The sequence below is a fragment of the Somniosus microcephalus genome, unplaced genomic scaffold, assembly GCF_052327205.1.
Source record: "Somniosus microcephalus isolate GS21.2 unplaced genomic scaffold, FLI_Smic_1.0 unresolved_chr1, whole genome shotgun sequence".
Classification (NCBI taxonomy): domain Eukaryota; kingdom Metazoa; phylum Chordata; class Chondrichthyes; order Squaliformes; family Somniosidae; genus Somniosus; species Somniosus microcephalus.
In genome coordinates this window covers 2,240,346-2,265,859 of record NW_028225179.1, presented here as the reverse complement: position 1 = coordinate 2,265,859, position 25,514 = coordinate 2,240,346, and the positions used below count along the sequence as shown (strand labels likewise).

At 45.7% G+C, this 25,514-nt stretch overlaps 1 long non-coding RNA gene across 1 annotated transcript; it reads right to left on the bottom strand.

Moving 5' to 3' along the window:
* Positions 1 to 6,538: 6,538 nt before the first annotated feature.
* On the bottom strand, positions 6,539 to 9,604 carry LOC147093165 (uncharacterized). Its single transcript, XR_015074678.1, has 2 exons — positions 8,155 to 9,604; positions 6,539 to 8,121 (listed from the first exon to the last, which is right to left on the bottom strand). It is a non-coding gene; the product is annotated as an uncharacterized LOC147093165 (long non-coding RNA).
* Positions 9,605 to 25,514: the final 15,910 nt, after the last annotated feature.

Below are 25,514 nucleotides of genomic sequence, written 5' to 3'. Positions count from 1 at the left end.
TGACACTCCAGTACTGAGAGAGTGCTGCGCTGTCAGAGGTGCCGTCTTTCGGATGAGATGTTAAACCGAGGCCCCCGTCTGCTCTTTCAGGTGGACGGAAAAGATCCCATGGCACTACATTGAAGAAGAGCAGGGGAGTTCTCCCTGGTGTCCTGGGGCTAATATTTATCCCTCAATCAACATCACTGAAATAGATTATCTGGTCATTGTCACATTGCTGTTTGTGGGAGCTTACTGTGCACCAATTGGCTGTCGCATTTCCTACATTACAACAGTGACTACACTTCAGAAGTTCTTCATTGGCTGTAAAGTGCTCTGGGACATCCTGAGGTTGTGAAAGGTGCTATATAAATGCAAATCTTTCTTTCTCAGCAAGAGGGCGAGTGTCAGTGGTTGGAGGGAGGAGCTCAGTGTTGTCACTGGGTGGACACAGACAGATTGAAGCTAAAAGACAGAGAATGCTGAAGTTTGGAATGATAATACCCAAAGTCAGGAGATGAGCCCTTTGCCTAGATAAGGGAGGTGGTTGCTAAGAGACCCACAGACCTAATAACACTGCAAACTGCTCAGGCAGCAGACTTGTTGCAACATGTGAGGTCACGAGTGAGTTGGTGCACAGACAACAGAGCCTTAGGCATTCCTGAGAGAGACAAACTGGTTCTGTAACCGGGAGAACAGGTTGAGAGAGTCACCCTACGTGGGACGGCTCGCCTGTGGTATTAATACAGAGTCAGCTTGGGAATGGGATGATCAATGAATCATAGAAATTTACAGCACAGAAGGAGGCCATTCAGCCCATCTTGTCCGTGCCGGCCAACAAAGAGCTATCCTCCCTGTAGGTGAAAAATAAATTCACTCGAGTCTGTCTTAAAGTATAAGTAAAAGTACACAGTTTATTAACAGAACGTTCTGGGAGAAGGTCATAGACCCTGCGGTCTAGTGACACCCTTCTCGATCTCTCTTGGTTGGTACAGCTTTTTATTCTGTTTTCATCCAATCACATTGTATTACAATAATCACCTGATCACATATGGCTTATTTATTCTTTTCAGTATTAGTAAAGGTTAGTTACATCTTACTATGCCTTTGGTCACAGGTCAAGTTCCAGTGACCCCTATATTCTGCTGTGTCTACAATTTTTAGCTAAAGCAGCATATTCCTTATCGTTTACGCAAAACACACATATTCTGTCTTGTCCCACAACTGCGTCTTATCTTGGTTTTTCGAAGCTTCTCACATTGTTCTTTGTTTAGTTTTGCCTTTTTACGTAAGTCAATTTTTATTGTGATATTTCTTATCTCAACCTGGTTTCTTTTAGTCACTTTCACATGACCCCACTCCTTTGTTCTGATTTTAATTTTGCTGGCATCACTTAAGTAGTGGTCACCTCGGCTGTCCGAATTCTGAGAGGGTTCAATTTAACCCCTTCAATACAATAGCTAATTAATCCTCCCCTGCAATGATTCTGGCGGTTAGGCCCTCGTGACCCTTCTTGGTCTGCAATACTGGGCTGCAGGTCATAGGTTACAGTATCAACAACTCGTTTGTAACTGAGCCCATTCTTTCTGTTCTGTTTCTTATCTCTGCCACCTGGATTATGACGTCTGGTTCTACAGGCTGCCAGACCATATTTGCTAGGCTGAGGCTTCTTTAATAATCTACGCAAGCCATTTTGTTTCTTTATGTTACTACTTTAAGTTTAGCTGACTTTTTATTAAATCTTTCTCACAATTCAGCATTAGTTGTATGTAGCTTGGTGGCTATGCCTTATCTTATTCTTGTAAGGCTCCATTGTATAAAGTCCTTGAGCTGGGCAGACATTTTATCATCACCTGGCTTCTCCTCAGCTCTTAGTGATCTCACACATGACCCCTCTCTCTTTAATTTGTTTGCCCTGCATTTTAAACACTGAAAGGATTTGCTTTTAACCCTTTCAATCCCTCCTGTTGGTCCCGCACCAAATTTAAACTTTGGCTAGGGATACCAACTTCTCTTCCACTTTTACCATCCCCGGGATTACTGCTATACTGATGGCTTAAACTTAGTACCTAAGTTCGTCTTTCCCCTCTGTCTATCTTGTTGTGCTAGGCGTGGTAGTCTGTGCAAATGACTAATGAACTTTACATGTATGTTACTATCGCTATCAGTTCATTATCCCGCATTAACTGTTCGGTTTCTGGCTCAATATTGATTATATCAACTGCAGCAACCGGCACTATTCGGGACACAGCTGCCCTACAGCATGCTTTCAGAACCGTCATCATAACACAAAATAATACTACAACTATATTGACAATTAGAAGTCCTTCTCATTTCTATTTGTCTTTTGATGCTTGATATTCGACCTTGCTGGCATTTATGCTATCTTTTTCCGCTTGCCTGTTGTCAGTCCCTGGTCTAAGAATTAAAACCCATCTTTGAATCTAATAGCTATTTCTTACAATTCCCTTTTTTTTGAGAAGGAAATACCTTTATTGACTTCTCACAATCGGCTCTTGACTAATCTAGCCAGCTCTTATTGCTCTCTCAACTTGGGCGTTAGTTAGTAGGGAGTCTTGAAGATTTCTCCCTTCCTTACAGTCCATTCCCTTGAGGAGAAGGAGCAACCTCTGACCCCTTACTCAAATTCAATTCACTGTTCCGGTGTTCCAATTCTGCCCCGCCTGGGGTCTCCTCTGTTTCTTCTATCTTTCCTGATGTTACCCCGCCTGGGGTCTCCTCTACATTGCTTCGGATCTTCTCTTTTGGTGTGCTCAATTAATTTGTTAGTGCTTGTCAGTCATGGGCATGAGCACCCAATTGGCTTATGTATCAAAGTCTTACTACACACGTTACATATATCAACTACACTATCATTACATGTTGGATAACTACCAGAGCATGTGAAATAATACAAACCTAAGGGTGTGCTGATATATTGAGCCCAATATCCCATCAATGTGAGTTGTCCCCTATGCTGTCAATTTCAATATCTATTCTTGAGTTGTCTTGCTCCAAAACATAAAAATGCTTTAGGGAGGAGTTCAGTCGCATCATGAGCTCACTGAAACCCACAAACAACAGGGGAATGTCATATCCGAGTATCCGAATTGTGCCACATAATTGTGTAGCTCATACTTAAAAACGTGTTGGTTGATGGGACAGGTCCTGTTAGACCCGTAAAGCATGGTAATTGCAGTAGTAGTGACACAGGAGGCACCACTAAAATCACCTCATACTGGATTGGTACTGGTTTTTCCCACGCTCTGTTACCTACAAAACACAATTATTACAGTCACAGTTAAATTCAGTCTTACAATCATATCAAATACATTACAGTTTAACATCTAATCAACAAATCATGGATTTAAAAGATTCTCTGGATCTCTCTTTTGCTCATATCCATCTTGTGGATAATTCTTACTAATCATGATTTCTCCTTAGCCCTCGATTGTATCAATCCAGATTCCTTGCAACTCTCCACTTCAACTTCAATCCCTCTAACAGGTACCCTTGTGTTTAACTCTATTCTGATTGTTTCATTAATTAGATAGTTTCTCAATGGAGTATGCTTTAAAAGTTGTCTCGCTCTCCTGAGCCACATTAACCATTTCATGTCTTGCTGTTGTCAAGTAACTGAGCATGTCTGAGACCCATTCTTCAGTGCAAACTCACCATACATTCCTGGATGGTAATTACCTCATACGTATTGAATCACATTTGCACACTCATATCAGTATCTCAATATCGTGCCATCCGATACAAGCCTTTCTCGGGCTTTCAGGTATCTTATTGAAAGATTGTAGTCGCCTGGAGATCTTTGCTCATCTTCCTCTGCATGGTCCCGATGCCTTGGGTAGTGGCCAGACTATCAAATTCAGTTTTCTTAAAAGTTCATTAAAGGCAGGGACACAAATGTCTCCAAGAGAAAGCTATCAGTTTACTATTCTTAACTACATTTTCCTGACTTTCACTAGAAAATTTTGAAAATTCCCATTCAGTAGTGTAATTCTCCTGTTTCAATCTTACACTCTCAATCACTTTCCTTTAATTACCATTCATATCTCATTCATGAGTCCTGGAAAAACTTTACTGTCCAGTACAATATTTAAGATAGAAAGCATAGATCAAACATTCTCACTTGATTCAAGTTATTAACACATTTTATTATCATTATTTTTAGAGGATCTTTTATTTTCCCAAAAGTAACCAAATATATAGTGCCTGAGTCCATTTTGTCATTTCAAAATTATCCCAAAATCCAAATAGCAGTACAGTTGAACTGACAGGTTTTATCAATGTTCAATTTCATCTCTATCAATTTATCTTCCATTTCCAATTTCAGAAACAAGTGATTCTCAGGCTAGGTAGCTTACACAGTGTTTTTAACATTAGAGACAGAAGTGCTGCAATTAGTTTACAAGGTAACTTCCATATAACAGAAGAAAGAAGGGAATCCATTGTGACTCTGCTTAGAGCCTAAGGGGTTAATTTATCAAATCTTAATTTTCCCTCTGTCACTGTGGTGAAATAATAACTTAAAATTAAGAAACTTAAATTTAATAATGTCCAATATCTTTAGATTTCATACTAAAGTTGTTGCTTGGTGAACTTAAACAGCTGTCAGTGGAAAGGGTTAACTCCTTTGTAGGTTTTTAAGAAGGTGGAGCAAAACATTATCAAATGCACGCAACTGCGTCAATTCATGTAAATAAAAAAAAAACACTTCCCTGATCGAAAGACAGTTGTGTTTTCACACTTTAACTAAACACGAACACGGAGGTAATATGGACAGTGAAGAAAGACGGGATTGAGCAAAGTTCACAAGCTAAGTAAGTCTTTGTAAGGAACTCTGCAACTATCGGATGTTCTTGCGGAGCGGAGTTATCTTATTCAATGCGGTCAACACAAATTTACACCAACCAAAATTTCACCGTGGCCACAATGAAAGTCTGGTTTTAATAGGTTAATTAACCTCATAACTCCAATTTAATCCAGATCTTGTAAACATTCAAATTAATTTTCTTCCAAACACATTGGCAACTATAACTTTAAGGCAGAAGCTTATCTTTTGTAAAACTATGGACAGACAAACAAAACAAAATAGCACATTCTTGTAGAAAACAGTAAATTACATCATATTTTCTTATCAAATCAAACTGCTTTAGAAGATTTCACCATAGCAATCGCGACTCCAAGGTTAAATCTTAGACTGAAACTTAATCTTTCGTTAAACAAACTTTTTGTTGCTCTTCTCAGTTTTTACACACCAGCTTAACTTAAATTAGTTCAAATGTTTTTTTTTAATTCTTGGGGCACAATCTTATTCGCACATTCGTAAAACTTCCAAAATCCAAGACAAGACAAAAGTATTTTAACGCTTTTAACACAGAGAAGTGGGTGGAGCTAAAACAAACATAACAGAATCTTTCTTTTAAAGACAGACTTTCAGACAAAAGAAATACTGTAACTTCTTAAACATTCATAGTCAGGAAAACTTTCACACAAACTGAAATTCCAGCATTTTTTAAGGTTCCTTTCACTCAGAAAATCTTGTGTTTTATTTGTCTCGGCACAGATGTTAATAACTTCCATGTCAGTAAAACTTTAAGTTTCTCTTTTTTTTCCCCTCTTTTTCCATCGGTGTCCCTATCTTCTTTCTCCTTGTTTATCCTTTAGTTTTGCCAATTTTTTTCCTCTAATTTTGTCACCTCCTGTAGATTTTCGTTTTAATTTCCTCGGTCTTTTGAATGACCGTTACTAATTGGTGTACCAATATAACTCCCGCTTTCTTTGTCTTACTTCCCTTTTGTGTCTCCCACCATTCTTGTTGGTACACTGGTACCTTAGACGGATCCCATCCATCCTTTTTCATCTTATCTATCAAACCTTTCTGATCGTCAGCATAGAGCCAACTCAATGATCCCGGCGGTCCCCAATCTGGGCCTCCGCCTTCTGTCATAATGTATTATTTTTGATACTAGTCTACCGCGTTCTGGTCCTCCCTAGTACCTCCTTCTCAGAGGTCTACCTATCATCCACCACTAGTGATAGCAGTCCTGACTTGTAACTATCTCGCTGTCAGAGGTGATTATTTCACTTGTAGTCGTTAATACATTATTATTACCATACGTCGCGTCATGCAATACAACAGAGAGACTTTTAGTCTGTCTCGGATTCCCAACTAACTCTGGCCTTCACGTGGGACCCAATTGCCCTCTTAATTCCGGCTCAGTATGGGTCCTCGAGACATTTACATTCCGAAATAACACACCAGATGTCAATCAACTTAACCACTTATTTAGACTTATCCACTATTTGAACTTATCCAGTGTTTAAACTTATCCACTATTTAAACTGCATCTCTCACCCGTCACGGATACCAGATTCTTTTGGTACTGCATCGCTGTCACACCGCCCTTCCGAGTGATCCAATTTCTGGATGGTCAAGATTTGACTACTCGCCCCATTCACTGGTGCAGGCGGTCTTCCAGCTCCGAAGTACCCTGCTCGCAGCGCCAATTTGTTGTGGTGAAAATAAATTCACATCTAAACCGTGTAAAAGTAAAAAGATGCAGTTTATTATCAGAGCTCTGGGAGAAGAGTCTCAGACCCCGCGGTCTGTGCGAGCACCTTCTCGTTCTCTCTTGGTTGGTACAGCTTTTTATTCTATTTTCATCCAATCACATTGTATTACAATAATCACCTGATCACATTGTATTACAATAATCACCTGATCACATATGGATTCTTTTCAGTATTAGTAAAGGTTAGTTACATCTTACTATGCCTTTGGTTACAGGTCAAATTCCCATGACCCCTATATTCTGCTGTGTCTACAATTTTTAGCTAAAGCAGCATATTCATTATCGGTTACGCAAAACGCACATATTCTGTCTGGTCCCACAACTGCGTCTTATCTTGGTTTTTCGAAGCTTCTCACATTGTTGTTTGTTTAGTTTTGCCTTTTTACGTAAGTCAATTTTTATTGTGATATTTCTTATCTCAACCTGGTTTCTTTTCGTCACTTTCACATGACCCCACTCCTTTGTTCTGATTTTAATTTTGCTGGCATCACTTAATTAGTGGTCACCTCGGCTGTCCGAATTCTGAGAGGGTTCAATTTAACCCCTTCAATACAATAGCTAATTAATCCTCCCCTGCAATGATTCTGGCGGTTAGGCCCTCGTGACCCTTCTTGGTCTGCAATACTGGGCTGCAGGTCATAGGTTACAGTATCAACAACTCGTTTGTAACTGAGCCCATTCTTTCTGTTCTATTTCTTATCTCTGCCACCTGGATTATGACGTCTGGTTCTACAGGCTGCCAGACCATATTTGCTAGGCTGAGGCTTCTTTAATAATCTACGCAAGCCATTTTGTTTCTTTATGTTACTACTTTAAGTTTAGCTGACTTTTTATTAAATCTTTCTCACACTTCAGCATTAGTTGTGTGTAGCTTGGTGGCTATGCCTTATCTTATTCTTGTAAGGCTCCATTGTATAAAGTCCTTGAGCTGGGCAGACATTTTATCATCACCTGGCTTCTCCTCAGCTCTTAGTGATCTCGCACATGACCCCTCTCTCTTTAATTTGTTTGCCCTGCATTTTAAACACTGAAAGGATTTGCTTTTAACCCTTTCAATCCCTCCTGTTGGTCCCGCACCAAATTTAAACTTTGGCTAGGGATACCAACTTCTCTTCCACTTTTACCATCCCCGGGATTACTCCTACACTGATGGCTTAAACTTAGTACCTAAGTTCGTCTTTCCCCTCTGTCTATCTTGTTGTGCTAGGCGTGGTAGTCTGTGCAAATGACTAATGAACTTTACATGTATGTTACTATCGCTATCAGTTCATTATCCCGCATTAACTGTTCGGTTTCTGGCTCAATATTGATTATATCAACTGCAGCAACCGGCACTATTCGGGACACAGCTGCCCTACAGCATGCTTTCAGAACCGTCATCATAACACAAAATAATACTACAACTATATTGACAATTAGAAGTCCTTCTCATTTCTATTTGTCTTTTGATGCTTGATATTCGACCTTGCTGGCATTTATGCTATCTTTTTCCGCTTGCCTGTTGTCAGTCCCTGGTCTAAGAATTAAAACCCATCTTTGAATCTAATAGCTATTTCTTACAATTCCCTTTTTTTTGAGAAGGAAATACCTTTATTGACTTCTCACAATCGGCTCTTGACTAATCTAGCCAGCTCTTATTGCTCTCTCAACTTGGGCGTTAGTTAGTAGGGAGTCTTGAAGATTTCTCCCTTCCTTACAGTCCATTCCCTTGAGGAGAAGGAGCAACCTCTGACCCCTTACTCAAATTCAATTCACTGTTCCGGTGTTCCAATTCTACCCCGCCTGGGGTCTCCTCTGTTTCTTCTATCTTTCCTGATGTTACCCCGCCTGGGGTCTCCTCTACATTGCTTCGGATCTTCTCTTTTGGTGTGCTCAATTAATTTGTTAGTGCTTGTCAGTCATGGGCATGAGCACCCAATTGGCTTATGTATCAAAGTCTTACTACACACGTTACATATATCAAATACACTATCATTACACGTTGGATAACTACCAGAGCATGTGAAATAATACAAACCTAAGGGTGTGCTGATATATTGAGCCCAATATCCCATCAATGCGAGTTGTCCCCTCTGCTGTCAATTTCAATATCTATTCTTGAGTTGTCTTGCTCCAAAACATAAAAATGCTTTAGGGAGGAGTTCAGTCGCATCATGAGCTCACTGAAACCCACAAACAACAGGGGAATGTCATATCCGTGTATCTGAATTGTGCCACATAATTGTGTAGCTCATACTTAAAAACGTGTTGGTTGATGGGACAGGTCCTGTTAGACCCGTAAAGCATGGTAATTGCAGTAGTAGTGACACAGGGGGCACCACTAAAATCACCTCATACTGGATTCGTACTGGTTTTTCCCATGCTCTGTTACTTACAAAACACAATTATTACAGTCACAGTTAAATTCAGTCTTACAATCATATCAAATACATTACAGCTTAACATCTAATCAACAAATCATGGATTTAAAAGATTCTCCGGATCTCTCTTTTGCTCGTATCCATCTTGTGGATAATTCTTACTAAACATGATTTCTCCTTAGCCCTCGATTGTATCAATCCAGATTCCTTGCAACTCTCCACTTCAACTTTAATCCCTCTAACAGGTACCCGTGTGTTTAACTCTATTCTGATTGTTTCATTAATTAGATAGTTTCTCGATGGAGTATGCTTTAAAAGTTGCCTCGCTCTCCTGAGCCACATTAACCATTTCATGTCTTGCTGTTGTCAAGTAACTGAGCATGTCTGAGACCCATTCTTCAGTGCAGATTCACCATACATTCCTGGATGGTAATTACCTCATATGTATTGAATCACATTTGCACACTCATATCAGTATCTCAATATCGTGCCACACGTGCCATCCGATACAAGCCTTTCTCGGGCTTTCAGGTATCTTATTGAAAGATTGTAGTCGCCTGGAGATCTTTGCTCATCTTCCTCTGCATGGTCCCGATGTCTTGGGTAGTGGCCAGACTATCAAATTCAGTTTTCTTAAAAGTTCATTAAAGGCAGGGACACAAATGTCTCCAAGAGAAAGCTATCAGTTTACTATTCTTAACTACATTTTCCTGACTTTCACTAGAAAATTTTGAAAATTCCCATTCAGTAGTGTAGTTCTCCTGTTTCAATCTTACACTCTCAATCACTTTCCTTTAATTACCATTCATATCTCATTCATGAGTCCTGGAAAAACTTTACGGTCCAGTACAATATTTAAGATAGAAAGCATAGATCAAACGTTCTCACTTGATTCAAGTTATTAATACATTTTATTATCATTATTTTGAGAGGATCTTTTATTTTCCCAAAAGTAACCAAATATATAGTGCCTGAGTCCATTTTGTCATTTCAAAATTATCCCAAAATCCAAATAGCAGTACAGTTGAACTGACAGGTTTTATCAATGTTCAATTTCATCTCTATCAATTTATCTTCCATTTCCAATTTCAGAAACAAGTGATTCTCAGGCTAGGTAGCTTACACAGTGTTTTTAACATTAGAGACAGAAGTGCTGCAATTAGTTTACAAGGTAACTTCCATATAACAAAAGCACATTGGCAACTGTAACTTTAAGGCAGAAGCTTATCTTTTGTAAAACTATGAACAGACAAACAAAACAAAATAGCACATTCTTGCAGAAAACAGTAAATTACGTCATATTTTCTTATCAAATCAAACTGCTTTAGAAGATTTCACCATAGCAACCGCGACTCCAAGGTTAAATCTTAGACTGAAACGTAGGGCTAGAAATTGGGTTGCTAGCACCTCCAAATAACGCCTAAAGAGGCCAAAAAATGGGGCGCTAGCCAATTTCCGGGTGGGCGCAGGGAGCCTAGTGCCTCGCCCCATATTGAGCATGGTTTTAGCGCCGGTGCTGACTCTTAGCGCCCGCTCATGGGCGCAGGCAGATAATGACCTCATTTGAGTGTGCAACGCCTTTTGGGCGCCCCCGTCCGCAAATTCAGTGGCCCACCCCTGCGTAGCGCCTGGCGCTATTAGTGATAGCTTACCTGGAACCTTACCAAGTTGCACTCGTGCTGCAGGGGCGTTATTTAAAGGGGACTGGTGTGGTTTAAAAGCGGCAGCCATTTCTGCAGCACAACTTCCTCGAGCGCTACAAGGAGTTGCTGAGCTGCACACAGAGAGCCTTTTGACCACTGGGTCCATGCTGGCAGAGGAACTTCGCCATTCGGACCATTGCTTTACTGCTGGTGAGCATTAAGAACAGCAAAACTACCTGCACGCACTTATTATGGGGGCTGCATTGGACGCAGACATCCTGCTGCTGCATTATCTGCAAAGGGCACTGAGACGCAGGGAGAGGGGGCCGGCCGTGGCCAGACAGAGGAGGGCCTACAGACGTCACCACACCAGACCTTACACTGCCAGGGTTTTCCGCCAGCAGTTTTCCTACATGAACATGTCGGAGGAGCAGTGTGTCCGAAGGCTGCGCTTCAGAAAGGAGGTGGTGACTGAGCTGTGCCACCTGCTTCAGACAGATCTGCAGCCTCAGTTAAGGTGTAGGACATCTCTGTCGGTGGCTGTGAAGATGACTGTTGCCCTGAACTTCTACGCGAGCGGCTCTTTTCAGGCTGCATCTGGCGACATAGCCAGCATCTCCCAGTTTGCGGTGCATTGCTGCATCCGTCAAGTGACTGATGCCCTGTTTAGAAGGAGGTGGCAGTACATCTCCTTCCCAATGACCCTGGACAAGCAGCAGGAGTGCGCAGAGGGCTTCGCAGCAATCGCGGACTTCCCCATGGTGCAGGGTGCCATTGACTGCACGCATGTGGCTTTGCGGGCACCTGTATTAAATCCGGAGGAGTTCCACAACTGCAAGGGGTTCCATTCCCTCAATGTCCAGCTGGTCTGTGACCACCGACACCTGATCCTTGCAGTGAATGCGCAGTTCCCAGGCAGCAGCCATGACGCCTTCATCTTGCGCCAGACTACTGTTGCAGACCTTTTTGAGGCACTGCTTCAACCAGAAGGCTGGCTTCTCGGGGACAAGGGCTATCCTCTGTGCCCGTGGCTGATGACCCCGCTCCGGATGCCCAGAACCCCTGCTGAAGAGCGCTACAATGCGAGCCATCAGGCCACGTGGAACATTGTTGAACAGACAATCGGCATGCTGAAGCAGCGGTTCCGCTGTCTGGACCATTCCGGCGGAGCACTGCAGTATTCGCCTGAGCGAGTCTCACACTTTGTGGTTGTTTGCTGCATGCTCCATAACCTTGCTATCCTGCGTACCCAGCCAATGCCACCAGACATTGCCGCCCCAGCGGAGGAGGAGGAGGAGGAGGAGGATGGGAGGGAGGTTCTAACTGGAAGGGCCATGCGTCTGAGGCTGATCACAAATCGATTCTAGGCCACTCTGACGGAATGCTTGCAGCCAATCCAAGAACAGGAATGGAACCGACCTCATACCCCCAAGCCTGTGAAGGGCAAGATGCATACAAATAGCAGGCATGGCCATTCTTAAGGAATAAAAAAGTGTTTATTTACAAAAACGTGCTCCCTTCCAACATTACTAAACAAAACGAACAGAAATCAAAAGTCACAGACGGACACATTCATCTCTCCCTCCCGTGAGACAGATGAAATAAAACATGACAGTAGGCAGAGACATTCCGCTGGGCTTGGTTCCAACTGGCCAGACACTTCAGGGGCACCCTTCAGTTCTTCCCCCCTGATGGGGAGCGTGGTCTTTTGGACGCCTGTCCCCTTCCCACCCTGAAGCTCCTCCTTAAGGGGGCCCCAGTGGCTGCAACAAGGCTGGGGGAGGCCTGCTGACTGTCCCGGAGTGCAGATGCCCCTGAGGTGTGGCCTGGATGACCTCTGGGCCTAGAGGGCCCGGCTGCTGACTGCTCCACCTGTGCATGGGTGGAGCAAGTCTGTCCTGCAGGTGCTGGCAGCTGCAGTGAAGTGCCAGTGGTGGGAGCAGGAATGCTGTCATCCTGAGAGAGGACAGCACCTCCCTGCTCGACCAACACACTGGCACTCCCATGGGGCAGTACCTCAGCAGCCGGAGCAATCTGTGGGAGCACAGATTGCTGGTCTGCTGCGGTGCTGTGAGGTCCCTGGGTAATCATGCCTGAGCCATCGAGGGTGGCAGCAGTCACTGGTCGTGTGGCCTCCATGTGCCTCTGCAGGAGACCAGCGAGTGACTGCGTGGCAGCACTTAGCCCTTACGTGGCAGGTGCCAGTGCTTCGGCAAAGCCATGGAGACTCCTCTCTATTGCTTCGGTGAAGCCCTGGACACTTATTTCCATTGCCCCACTGAAGCCCTGCACAGACCTATCCATCGCTGCGCTGAAGCCCTGGACAGACCTTTCCAAAGCTGACCTGAAGTCCTGCGCACTCCGGGCCTGTGCTGCACCAATGTCTTGGACAGTGGTCGTCAGTGTCTCGGTGGCTTGAGGCAACCTTGCCACTGCAGCCATGAGCTCAGTGTGCCTCCGGCCAGCCTGAGCGCTCATTTTCCTGAGGGCACGTACATCCTCTGCACTCTCTGCAGCAGCACTGGTGGCCTGACTCACCCTCCGGGGAGACGGCCCCCGAGCTTCCCTTCTCCCCCTGCATTGCTGCAGGCCACTGGGGCCCGCTAGTGGATCCTCGTCCGTGGTGTCCCCCCCGCTCCCCTCCCGGGATGGTGTGCCCCCAGTCCGCCACTGCGCTGGCTTGCCTGCAGCTTCATCTGGTGTTTCGGCTTCATCCTGGTCGCCGCCTCCAGAGTCACCCATAGTGGCAGCTTCAGGGCCCGACTCCTCCCCGGACGAGTCAGCAGCTGAAAGCAGGGAGGTACAGGAGTGGCATTAACGTGAGGACAGGGTGGCAGCGAGGGAGGCATGGAGGTGCAGGAGTGGCATTAACGTGAGGCGTGGGCGGCACGGTGGCATAGTGGTTAGCACTCTTGCCTCACAGCGCCAGGGACCCGGGTTCAAATCCGGCCTCGGGTGACTGTCTGTGTGGAGTTTGCACATTCTCCCCGTGTTTGCGTGGGTTTTCTCTGGCTGCTCCGGTTTCGTCCCACAGTCCAAAGATGTGCGGGTTAGGTTGATTGGCCATGACAAAAATTGGCCCTTAGTGTTAGGGGCATTAAATACGTGGGGTTATGGGGTTACAGGGATAGGGCTTGTGTGGGATGGCTGTCAGTGTAGGGACCGGGTGCTAGGGTTTGGATGATCAGCCATGATCTCGTTGAATGGCGGAGCAGGCTCGGAGGGCCGAATGGCCTACTCCTGCTCCTATCTTCTATGTTTCTATGACAGGGTGGCAGCAAGGGAGGCATGGAGGTGCAGGAGTGGCATTAACGTGAGGACAGGATGGCAGTGAGGGAGGCATGGAGGTGCAGGAGTGGCATTAACGTGAGGACAGGGTGGCAGCGAGGGAGGAATGAGTGCTGCAATATACTGCAGTGGATCCACAGTCAGAGATCATGCTGCTGGGGGGAACAGTTGGGAGGAGAGAGATCCAAAAGGCGATAGCCTTACGATCGTAGGCCACTATGGGGTCGGCAGCTCCAGAGGCGGCAGGACCAGTCAGCCGGGTCCCCATGATATGTTGGACCCTCTCCTCCAGCTCGGTGAGAGCCTGGATCTGGGCACATCCGCCTCCGGTGGCCATTTGCTGGTGTCGGTTATGTGCCAGCTTCCCCTGCAACAGAAAGGATGGAAATTGCTGAAACATCCTGCACTGAGCACACATCAGCTGCCCCCCATGGTTGAATAGCCCTTACATCATGCACTGAGCAGCATGTGCATGTGTCTTTCCTGAAAGGGCCAGGGGTGCTGGCTGGCAGATGGCCTTTGGCAGCTCGCCCCCCCTCTAGCCAGAAAGTCAGGTGCACATGGAGGGATGAACAAGATCGTGGAAAAGGCACTCACCCTGACGACCCGAGTGAGGTCGTTGAACTTCTTCTGGCACTGGACTGCAGTGCGAGGGACCACGCTCCTGGAGCCCACTCTGGTGGCCACGTCCCTCCAGGCGCGCCTGTGTTCGGCATGTGGCGCCCTCCTGCCATCCTGGGGATATAGCGTTTCACGCCGGCGCTCCACAGCGCCAACCAAAGCCTCCAGGGCCCCCTCATCAAAGCGTACAGCCCTCTGCCTGACCCTTTGCATCTTTGCAGAGCCTGGAGTGCCTCTGTTTAGCTTCCACCGAATTTAAGGCGTGCCAGGAAGTGTTGTGTCTTGTGATTCCAATTGACCCGCCCCTTTAAGTGCTGTCCGGCGCCAGTGTGTCTCGGGGTCACTGATTATTGACAGCACCTGCGCTGCGCCCCACCGCGGCGAAATTGGGTTGCGCCTCCAAATTAGTGCCTTAAGAGTAGCGTGCAGCGCCTGATTTAGCGCCGCAATCACCATCAGGGACCCAATACAGCGACAAGTTGCGCCTGGCGCTAAACTTTGCGCTTTGCCAGGACTAGCGCCCCAAACGGGGCGAGACCGAATTTCTAGCCCTTAATCTTTTGTTAAACAAACTTTTTGTTGCTCTTCTCAGTTTTTACACACCATCTTAACTTAAATTAGTTCAAAGGTTTTTTTTCCAATTCTTGCGGCACAATCTTATTCGCACATTCTTAAAACTTCCAAAATCCAAGACTAGACAAAAGTTTTTAAACACTTTTAACACAGAGGAGTGGGTGGAGCTAAAACAAACATAACAGAATCTTTCTTTTAAAGACAGACTTTCAGACAAAAGAAATACTGTAACTTCTTAAACATTCATAGTCAGGAAAACTTTCACACTTTAACACACACTTTCACACAAACTAAAATTCCAGCATTTTTTAAGGTTCCTTCTACTCTGCAAATCTTGTGTTTTATTTGCCTCAGCACAAATGTTAATAACTTCCATGTCAGTAAAACTTTAAGATTCTCTTTTATTCCCTCTTTTTTCATCGGTGTCCCTATCTTCTTTTGCCTTGTTTATCCTTTCGTTTTGCCAATTTTTTCTCTCTAATTTTGTCACCTGCTCCTGTAGATTTTCATTTTAATTTCCTCAGTCTTTTGAATGACTGTTACTAATTGGTGTACCAATAAAACTCCCGCTTTCTTTGTCTTACTTCCCTTTTGTGTCTCCCACCATTCTCGTTGGTACACTGGTACCTTAGACGGATCCCATCCATTCTTTTTCATCTTATCTATCAAACCCTTCCGGTCATCTGCATAGAGCCTGGTAAGGGACCCAGGGGGTCCCCATTCCATCTCTTTCCCCGACACCATATCCAGTCCTACATCAGTCTTACCTACTCTGCTGCGTTTCTCTGTGCGGGTTTGCTGTGATCCTGTCTTTATTCGTGGTACATCCGTGACCTGGGATTTCTCCCCTCCATCTTACCTCTCGTAACACCCCCGGTGGTCGTAAAAGACTTTTTAAGTGGTTAATTAATCACAATTAAGCACACATATATTCATTGACTTCACAATCCCAGGGTACTTTGGAGTCTCTCAGCCTACTTGATCCTGGCCATCATGTGGTGCCCAATCGCTCTCTTAATTCCGGCTCAGGCTAGGGTCAATGAGACAGGCACCCTCCTTGTCCTTGTCGATCAGTCAATCACTCATTCCTTCGCGACGTCTATCGCTACACAGTGTTCCCTTAGTTCATGCAATCCACACTCACACAACTGTGTTCTCTCACCTCTTACAGACTTTCACTTGATTCATGATGCTACGGCACTGTCCCTCCACCTTCCCAGATGACTCAATTTCTGGACGGTCAGAATTTGACTTCTCGTCCGGGTTCACTGGTACGGGCAGTCTTTCAGTTCCGTAGCACCCTGCTCGCCATGCCAATTTGTTGGTGAAAAACAAATTCACTCGAGTCTGCCTTAAAGTAAAAGTGATAGTACACAGTTTATTAACAGAACATTCTGGGAGAAGGTCATAGACCCCGTGGTCTAATGACACCCTTCTTGTTCTCTCTTGGTTGGTACAGCTTTTTATTCCATTTTCATCCAATCACATTGTATTACAATAATCACCTGATCACATATGGCTTATTTATTCTTTTCAGTATTAGTAAAGATTAGTTACATCTTACTATGCCTTTGGTCACAGGTCAAATTCCCATGACCCTTATATTCTGCTGTGTCTACAATTTTTAGCTAAAGCAGCATATTCCTTATCGCTTACTCAGAACACACATTCTGTCTTGTCCCACAATTGTGTCTTATCTTGGTTTTTTGAAGCTTCTCACACTGTCTTTTGTGCAAGACTAGCGAGAGTAGCACTTTTTCAATCTGTACTGTCTTATCTTTGTTTTTCACATAGCACTTTTCAGCCTGTCCTTTCTTTAGTTTTGCATTTTTACGTAAGTCAATTTATATTGTGAAATTTCTTATCGCCGCCTGGTTTCTTTTAGCTCTCATTCATTCTCACATGAACCCACTCCTTTGTTCTGATTTTAATTCTGCTGGCACCTCAGCTGCCTGAATTCTGAGAGGATTAATTTTAACCCCTTCACTATAATGTGGCACTTGTCGAACGCCTTTTGGAAATCCATGTACACCACGTTAACCACATTGCCCTCATCAACCCTCTCTGTTAGCTCATCAAAAACTCAATCAGAATCAGAGTGGCTGGGTCCGGTGGACGTGCGGCCAGGGCCCCGGCACCAGGAAACCCAGGGTGCAGTGCCTCTCCCATCCGAGCCGCCGCTTCCCGGTTTCTTCAGCTGGTACCACTGAGTCCGACTCGGGACAAAGGACAGGAGCCAGGCTCCCAGAATGGCCCATAGCCCCGGGGAGCATGCGCACTCTCAGCGGGGAAATCGGCGCGTTGCATAGAGCGGTTTCTGGGGCGTGGGGAATTGTGGGTGTTGCGGCCGCCATTAGTCAGCAGCTGTGGGGAAGAGCTTTATTGCAGGCTGACGGAAGGTAGGCCCCTGGCCGCCTGTGTAGGTCTTTTTGTAGCTTCATTGTTGAGGATGTAACTAGTAAAATAGATAAGGGAGAACCAGTGGATGTTGTGTATTTGGACTTTCAGAAGGCTTTCGATAAGGTCCCGCATAAGAGATTAGTGTGTAAAGTTAAGGCACCTGGGATTGGGGGCAAGGTATTGGCTTGGATAGAGAACTGGTTGGCAGACAGGAAGCAAAGTGTTGGAATAAACGGGTCTTTTTCCGAGTGGCAGGCAGTGACTAGTGGGGTACCGCAGGGATCGGTCCTTGGACCCCAGCTATTCACAATATATATTAATGATCTAGACAAGGGAACTAGATGTAACATCTCCAAATTTGCAGATGACACAAAGCTGGGTGGGCGTGTGTGCTGTGAGGAGGATGCTGAGAAACTACAGGATGATTTGGACAGGTTGGGTGATTGGGCAGAAGCATGGCAGATGCAATATAACGTGGATAAATCTGAGGTTATCCACTTTGGTGGCAAAAACAGGAAGGCAGATTATTATTTGAATGGCAATAGATTGGGAGAAGGGGAAGTGCAATGAGACCTGGGTGTCCTTGAGCACCAGTCGCTGAAGGTAAGCATGCAGGTGCAGCAGGTGGTTAAGAAGGCAAATGGTATGTTGGCCTTCATAGCGAGAGGGTTTGAGTACAGGAACAAGGATGTCTTGCTGTAGTTGTACAGGGCCTTGGTGAGACCACATCTTGAGTACTGTGTGCAGTTTGGTCACCTTATCTGAGGAAGGATGTTCTTGCCGTGGAAGGAGTTCAACGAAGATTCACCAGGCTGATACCTGGGATGGCAGGAATGACATATGAGGAGAGATTGGGATGATTGGGCTTGTACTCGCTGGAGTTTAGAAGAATGAGAGGGGATCTCATTGAAACTTATAAAATTCTGACAGGACTGGACAGACTAGATGCAGGAAGGATGTTCCCGATGGTCGTGGAGTCCAGAACTGGGGTCACAGTCTAAGGTTACGGGGTAAGCCATTTAGGACAGAAATGAGGAGGAATTTCTTCACCCAGAGACTGGTGAACCTGTGGAATTCTCTACCACAGAAGTCAGTAGAGGCCAATACATTAAATATATTCAAGAAGGAGTTGGATATATTTCTTAAAGCTAAAGGGATCAAGGGGTATGGGGAGAAAGCAGGGACCGGGTACTGAATTTGGATGATCAGCCATGAGGGGCCGAATAGCCTACTCCTGCTCCTATCTTCTATGTTTGTATGTTCCTATGTTTCAGTTTGAGCTGGAGTGGAGATGGAGGAGAAGCTGCTGGGTTTAACCCCCACTACTTCTGAGCCCAAGAGGACCCAACAATTTCCAATGTGAGACTGTCAAGGGAGGTGGATTCTAGGGGAGATTAGTTTGTTACACAGACACTGTCCGTACAATGTAAAAGAGTATTGTTTTAGGAACAAGTATTTCTGTACAGGCTTTTAATCCAGTTTACATCTACAGATTTGTTTTAATTCATTCTTGGGATGTGGGTGTAGCTAGCAAGAGCAGCAAATACAGGAAACTTTCTGGTATCCGGCACTGACGGGACCGAGCTGGTGCCAGTCGATCAACACTGCCGGAGAAACGCGCGCTATAGTTAAAAGATGTGGAGCTTCTGAGCTCTGTCTGAAGCAACAAACCCTGTTGCTTAGCAACAGCTTCAAAACAGTCGGTGCAGCTTGCAAGCGTCTCTGTAGCTAAGCAACAGCTTCAGCTAGACGCTTGCAGAGCCACAAATGGAGATAAAAAGCAGCTAAAAGTAAAAAAAAGTTATCTGAACCGACTCCTGAATTTTGCCAGTGGATAGAGCATTCCGGATATTTAACCTCCGTTGAAACGAAAGTTTCCTGTATTGCCAATCCCCAGTTTCCCGTTGAGAAGGGGGTGGTGAGTCGCCTTCTTGAACTACTGCAGTCCGTGTGGTGAACGTATTCCCACAATGTTGTTCGGTAAGGAGTTCCAGGATTATGACCCAGCAACGATGAATATATCTGAGCCAGGATGGTGTGTGACTTGGAGGGGAACTTGGAGGTGATGGTGCTCCCATACAACAGCTGCCCTTGTCCTTCTAGGTGGTGGAGGTTGCGGGTTTTGGAGGTTCTATCAAAGTTCTGGTCGAGTTGCAGATGTATAAACTTCCTTTCCTTCACCCCCTCCCCCTACCACACCCACCTCTCTCTCTCTCTCTCACTCTCTCCTCCCATAGAGGCCAGAGACTTGTGTAGGCCCAGACCAGGTGGCGGATTCCCTTCCCTGAAGGACATCAGTGAACCAGTTGGGTTTTTATGACAATCCGACAGCTTTCATGGTCACTTTTCTCTCGTGCCGGCCCAACAATTGACCAGATTCATTGAGCTCAATTTCACAACCTGCCTTTGTTTTCTTCACGCTCCCTGTTTTAAATTAATTTTACAGGGCACTGGAAGGGGAGGATTTGCAGACAGGAAACTCAAACCAAACATCACGTCAAGATCTGACAGAGTCACTCGACTCATCGGATCTGAATATCATCGGCCTCTGAACATGGAAGCAAAAAGCACCATTTACAGCGGGGAGAAACCGTACACATGTTCTGTGTGTGGACGAGGCTTCAGCCAATCCTCTGGCCTATCGACACACAAGCGCATTCACACCGGGAAGAGGCCGTTCACCTGCTCTGAGTGTGGGAAGGGATTCACTCAGTTATCCAACCTACTGAGACACCAGCGTGTTCACACCGGGGAGTGGCCGTTCACCTGCTCTGAGTGTGGGATGGGATTCACTCAGTCATCCAACCTGCTGATACACCACCGTGTTCACACCGGGGAGAGGCCATTCACCTGCTCTGAGTGTGGGATGGGATTCACTCAGTCATCCAAACTGCTGATACACCAGCGAGTTCACACCGGGGAGAGGCCGTTCACCTGCTCTGAGTGTGGGAAGGGATTCACTAATTCATCCCACCTGCTGACACACCAGCGTGTTCACACTGGGGAGAGGCCGTTCACCTGCTCTGAGTGTGGGAAGGGATTCACTAATTCATCCGACCTGCTGATACACCAGCGTGTCCACACCGGGTAGCAGCCGTTCACCTGCTCTGAGTGTGGGAAGGGATTCACTCAGTCATCCAACCTGCTGAAACAGCAGCGAGTTCACACTGATGAGACACCTTTTAAATGCTCGGACTGTGAGAAGAGTTTTAAAAGCAAAAGGAAGCTGATACAACACGAATGCACTCACACTGGGGCGAGGCCATTCACCTGCTCCGTGTGTGGGGAGGGATTCACTCGCTCATCCCACCTGCTGACACACCAGCGAGTTCACAAGTGATTGCAGGGGGTGGATTCTGTTGTTGTTGCTGCTGTTAATCACATCCAGGACTGAACCATGTTCATTCTGACAGTTGGGGATTGTTTCTGCTGATGTTAATAACTCCGGGAACTGGGCTGGAGTTTAATATTCTGGATATATGTCAAATAAATCAACTTTGTTTTAAACACGTTGTTGTAGATTTTTGTCTTTCCCACCTGAGTGTTTAGCATCACCTGGCTGGAGCTCAGAAAGGACAATCTGGGGGAGGATCGTACGGTGGGAACAGAACTCCAGCCTGGACACAGTCCTTCAGGGCCACACTGAGAGGGGCAAACGGCACTTTGGTCTTTCTTGTCTCTCTTCACTGACAGCAAAGTTGCTGTGCGGGTTAATCTCGAGGCGTGTGAGAAATATGTCCCAGCCGCTCTCTGCCATGGTTCAGAGCTCCTAGGCATGGAACAGAAGGCTCCTTTAGGAATGTACCCCAGTGCTTTTTTTTAATGGCCTTATTAACGTGTGTTGCTACTTTTAGTGATTTGTGTATCTGTGTCCCTTGATCCCTCGGCTCCTCTAGCCCATTTAGACTCTTAGGGGGAAATTCGGTGGCACCCCCTTTGGGTCGCTAACGTCACCGGGGCTAATTTTAACTTCCTGAAATAGTTAGCGCCCCTGCGCATCATATTCAGTCGTGGCACCCCAGGCAGGAGGCAGTGTGCTACTGGAAGCGCTGCTCTCCCTCTTGAGGCACTACCAGTGAATTTCACAGCACTTCATGTAACAGCGCCACGCCCATCGGCACATAGCACCGCGTCATAGCAGACCTCCCTCCCTGATTAAAGGGGAGGGGCCTAACACTGCGCACACCGGGGCCCTGTTGGACCACCGGGGAGTGGGGTGTCGGATCAAGAGGAGCGCCGGGCTGTGCGATTGCGGCCGACACCCCGAAGAAGAAAGGGGAAGGGGGCAGGTGCTGGTAGTCAGCCAAAATAAAAAATTGCCGCCCGACACCTGCCCTTTAAGTTGCGTCGCCGCGGCTGTAGAAATGAGCCCTGACCCTGTCGTACATATCGTCCGGCGATAGGTCAGGGGTCGCAACCCAAGGTTGCAGCCGGGCTGCTGTGCGTGGCGATGACGTAATTGCCAGCGGTGCAGTGCTGCGGGGAGCTACTGACTACCTCTGCTGCTAAACTCCCGCTAAATATCGCGGGAGGCACAAAGCAACCCAATTTCACCCCCTTGTCCAAGCAGTGAGTGGCTTCCTTATTCTTCCCACCAAAACACACCACCTCACACTGACCTACAGTGAAATTCATTAACACACCACCTCACACTGATCTACAGTGAAATTCATTAACACACCACCTCACACTGATCTATAGTGACATTCATTAACACACCGCCTCACACTGATCTATAGTGAAATTCATTAACACACCCCCTCACACGGATCTATAGTGAAATTCATTAACACACCACCTCACACTGATATATAGTGAAATTCATTAACGCACCACCTCACACTGATCTATAGTGAAATTCATTAACACACCACCTCACACTGATCTACAGTGAAATTCATTAACACACCACCTCACACTAATCTACAGTGAAATTCATTAACACACCACCTCACACTGATCTATAATGAAATTCATTAACACACCCCCCACGCTGATTTATAGTGAAATTCATTAACACACCCCTCACACTGATCTACAGTGAAATTCATTAACACACCACCTCACACTGATCTATAGTGAAATTCATTAACACACCACCTCACACTGTTCTACAGTGAAATTCATTAACACACCACATCACACTGATCTATAGTGACCTTCATTAACACACCGCCTCACACTGATCTATAGTGAAATTCATTAACACACCACCTCAAACTGATCTACAGTGTAATTCATTTGCCAATTACACGCCCATTCTGAAATTTATTAATGTCTTCTTGCATTTTGTTTTCCTCCGTATTAACTCTACCTCCCAATTTGGTGTTATCGACAAACTTTGAAATTTTTCTTCTGATTCACGAGTCCAAGTCGTTTATTTTAATGGTGAACAATAGTGATCCCAGCGCTGATCCCCGTGGAACACCGCTTCCCACCTTTTGCCCATCTGAGTAGCTACTCTTAACCCCTACTCTTTGTTTTCTGTTTTGTGACCAGCTTGCTATCCATAACAGTATGTAAGATCAACAAGATGACCCAGGTCAGGCCATGTGGAGGGAAGGGCCAGGAAGCAGAATGGATGGAAAGCTGGCTACAAAACAGAAATCAGAGGGTTGGAGTTAAGGGAAGTGTGTAGCAATCTTTCCATCCATTCTGTTGCCTGGCCCTTGACTCCACACGGCCTGACCATGGTCATCTTGTAGGCCGTACATACTGCAGACACAGTGCACCAGTGGTGGAGGGGGTGAATATTGAGTCCTGTGGCAGGGGCGCTGATGGATTTCTCTGTCCGTGAGTTTTGAGGCATTGCTAGTTGCGTTTTTCACCTCTTTCCACCTTTAAAAAAACCTTGCTGCCAGTTTATTAAAGCCATTAACAGCCGCTCGGGTGCGACATACCAATAAATGAGGCCTTGTTTCCCTCAGAATGACAGGCCTGAAACCTGAGTTAGAAAACATTTAGTAATTAAACCAGACTGGGTTGGGCCTGAGGTGCGAGTTAGTAACGGAAAATTGGTGGCCAGCGTACTTCACACCAGGGCTGAGGACCCAGGCACTCGGGTTTCTGTGTCATTTATTGATTAATTTTGTTTGTTGCCCAATTTCAATCAGACTGGCGGGTCATCTTGCTGTCTGACGGAGGCGAGGGTCCCCAATGGAGGGCTCTCTATGCAGGAGTCCTTCCCAGCACCATTGGGGATCTGGGGTGGAGACTGTTGCAGGGAGCTGTCGTGTGCAACAGTTTAAGCTCCTTTCCGGACTCCAAGGCCAGATGTGTTTTCTGCGGCCTAGAGGAGTCCCCGGGCCGTGTTAATATTCAGTGTGAGAGGTTGCAGCCCCTGTATAGTTACCTGAAGCGGCTGCTCCTCAACTCTTGGCTACACTTTAGCCCCACACTCCTAATCTTTGCGTATCTGGTGCGGAGGGGCGTGGGTAGTTTGGAGGATCTTCTCCTGGACCTGCTCTTGGGCCTGGTGAAAACAGCAATTTGTCAGCCCTGGATGGGAGGGGGCCCATGGGGGGTCACTCTGGCTGCCTGCCTCTCTCCCGTGGCCTTGTCCCTGCCCGGGTGGCCCTGGAGAGGGAGCAGGCAGTGTCCTTCGGTTCACTTGATACGTTCCTCGACCGGTGGACACCTCGGGTTAAAGAGATGATAATCGATCCTCACAATCACATTGTGATTTAATTATTAATTGTGTGTGTGTCACAAATACATTTCTTCTATTTTGCTACAAAAGCTCTACTAGACATGTTAAACTACTAGTTATTTAATCAGGGCTGCAGCTGCTGAAAGGTTGACTGTACTGGGGTTTGTGGCCAGAGCTGGCAGACATGTTGTTCTGAAGTCTGATCTCTGACACCTGAAGAGTCTGTTTATGTCGTGTTGTAATGACCTTTTTCTGTTGCCTGGTGTCAGAAATAGAAATCAAAAGGAGATGATGTCCCAATCTGTTAATCAACTCTTTGACACATTTCCATGCATTTCCTTTCTTAATTTACAAAGATCACAACTCCATTAGTGAACAATGGATTGCCAGTCTGCCACTTTTTACTGAGGCTTGAAAGGATTCGCTGTGAAGCTACACCTGCCCATCTGTCTGTGTGTCACTGTGTTTGGATTGTGTTAGACAACAGTCCTAATATCTTGCCTACATCCATTACAATTTTTGAATGTTAGATTGTACTTGGAAGAAGTTGAGTTTGAATCTGACAATTCTGAAATTGGGAGCTTTTAATGATTTCTGTTTTTCACATAACTATATAATGATGTGATCATTCAAGGCAAATTAAAAGATGCTGCTATTTACTGAACACAACTGAATAATTCTACAAGGATGCTATTGTAGTCTTCCTCAGTATTAACTACACCCTCCAATTTAGTGTCATCAGCAAATTTTGAAATTGTGCTTCTGATTCCCAAGTCCAAATCATTCATGTAAATGGTGAAAACAGTGGTCCCAGCACCAATCCCCGTGGAACGCCAATTCCCACCTTCCGCCCATCTGTAATTCTGAGGGAAACTTACGAGGCCTCGTTGTTTGCGTGTCCCGCTCATGAGGCTGTAAAAGGGTTTAATAATTCGGCAACAATTCTTATAAAGGTGGAAGGAGGTGAAAAACGCCACCAGCGTTGCCTAAAACACAAAGACAGTGAAGTTCACTTCATCAGCGCCTTGGCACAGGACTCAATATCCACCCCCTCCACCATTGATGTACTGTGTCCACAGTAAGTACGATCTACAGGCTGACCAAGGTCAGGCCGTGTGGAGTCAAGGTCCAGGTATCAGAATGGGTAGAAAGATGGCTCCAAAACAGAAATCAGAGGGTGGAAGTTAAGGGGAGTTTCTCGGACTAGCAGAAAGTGAGAACTGGTGTCCCACACGGATCCGTGCTGGGACCACTGGTGTTCACTATCATTTGGACTCAGAAACTGGAGGCATGTTGTTGGAATTTACAGATTACACCAAGCGTCTTCACACTGTGCAAATGATCCATTGTGCTAAGTGCGATAGAATTTGAACAGACCTAGCAGCTCAAAACTGGGTACCCATAAGGTGCTGTG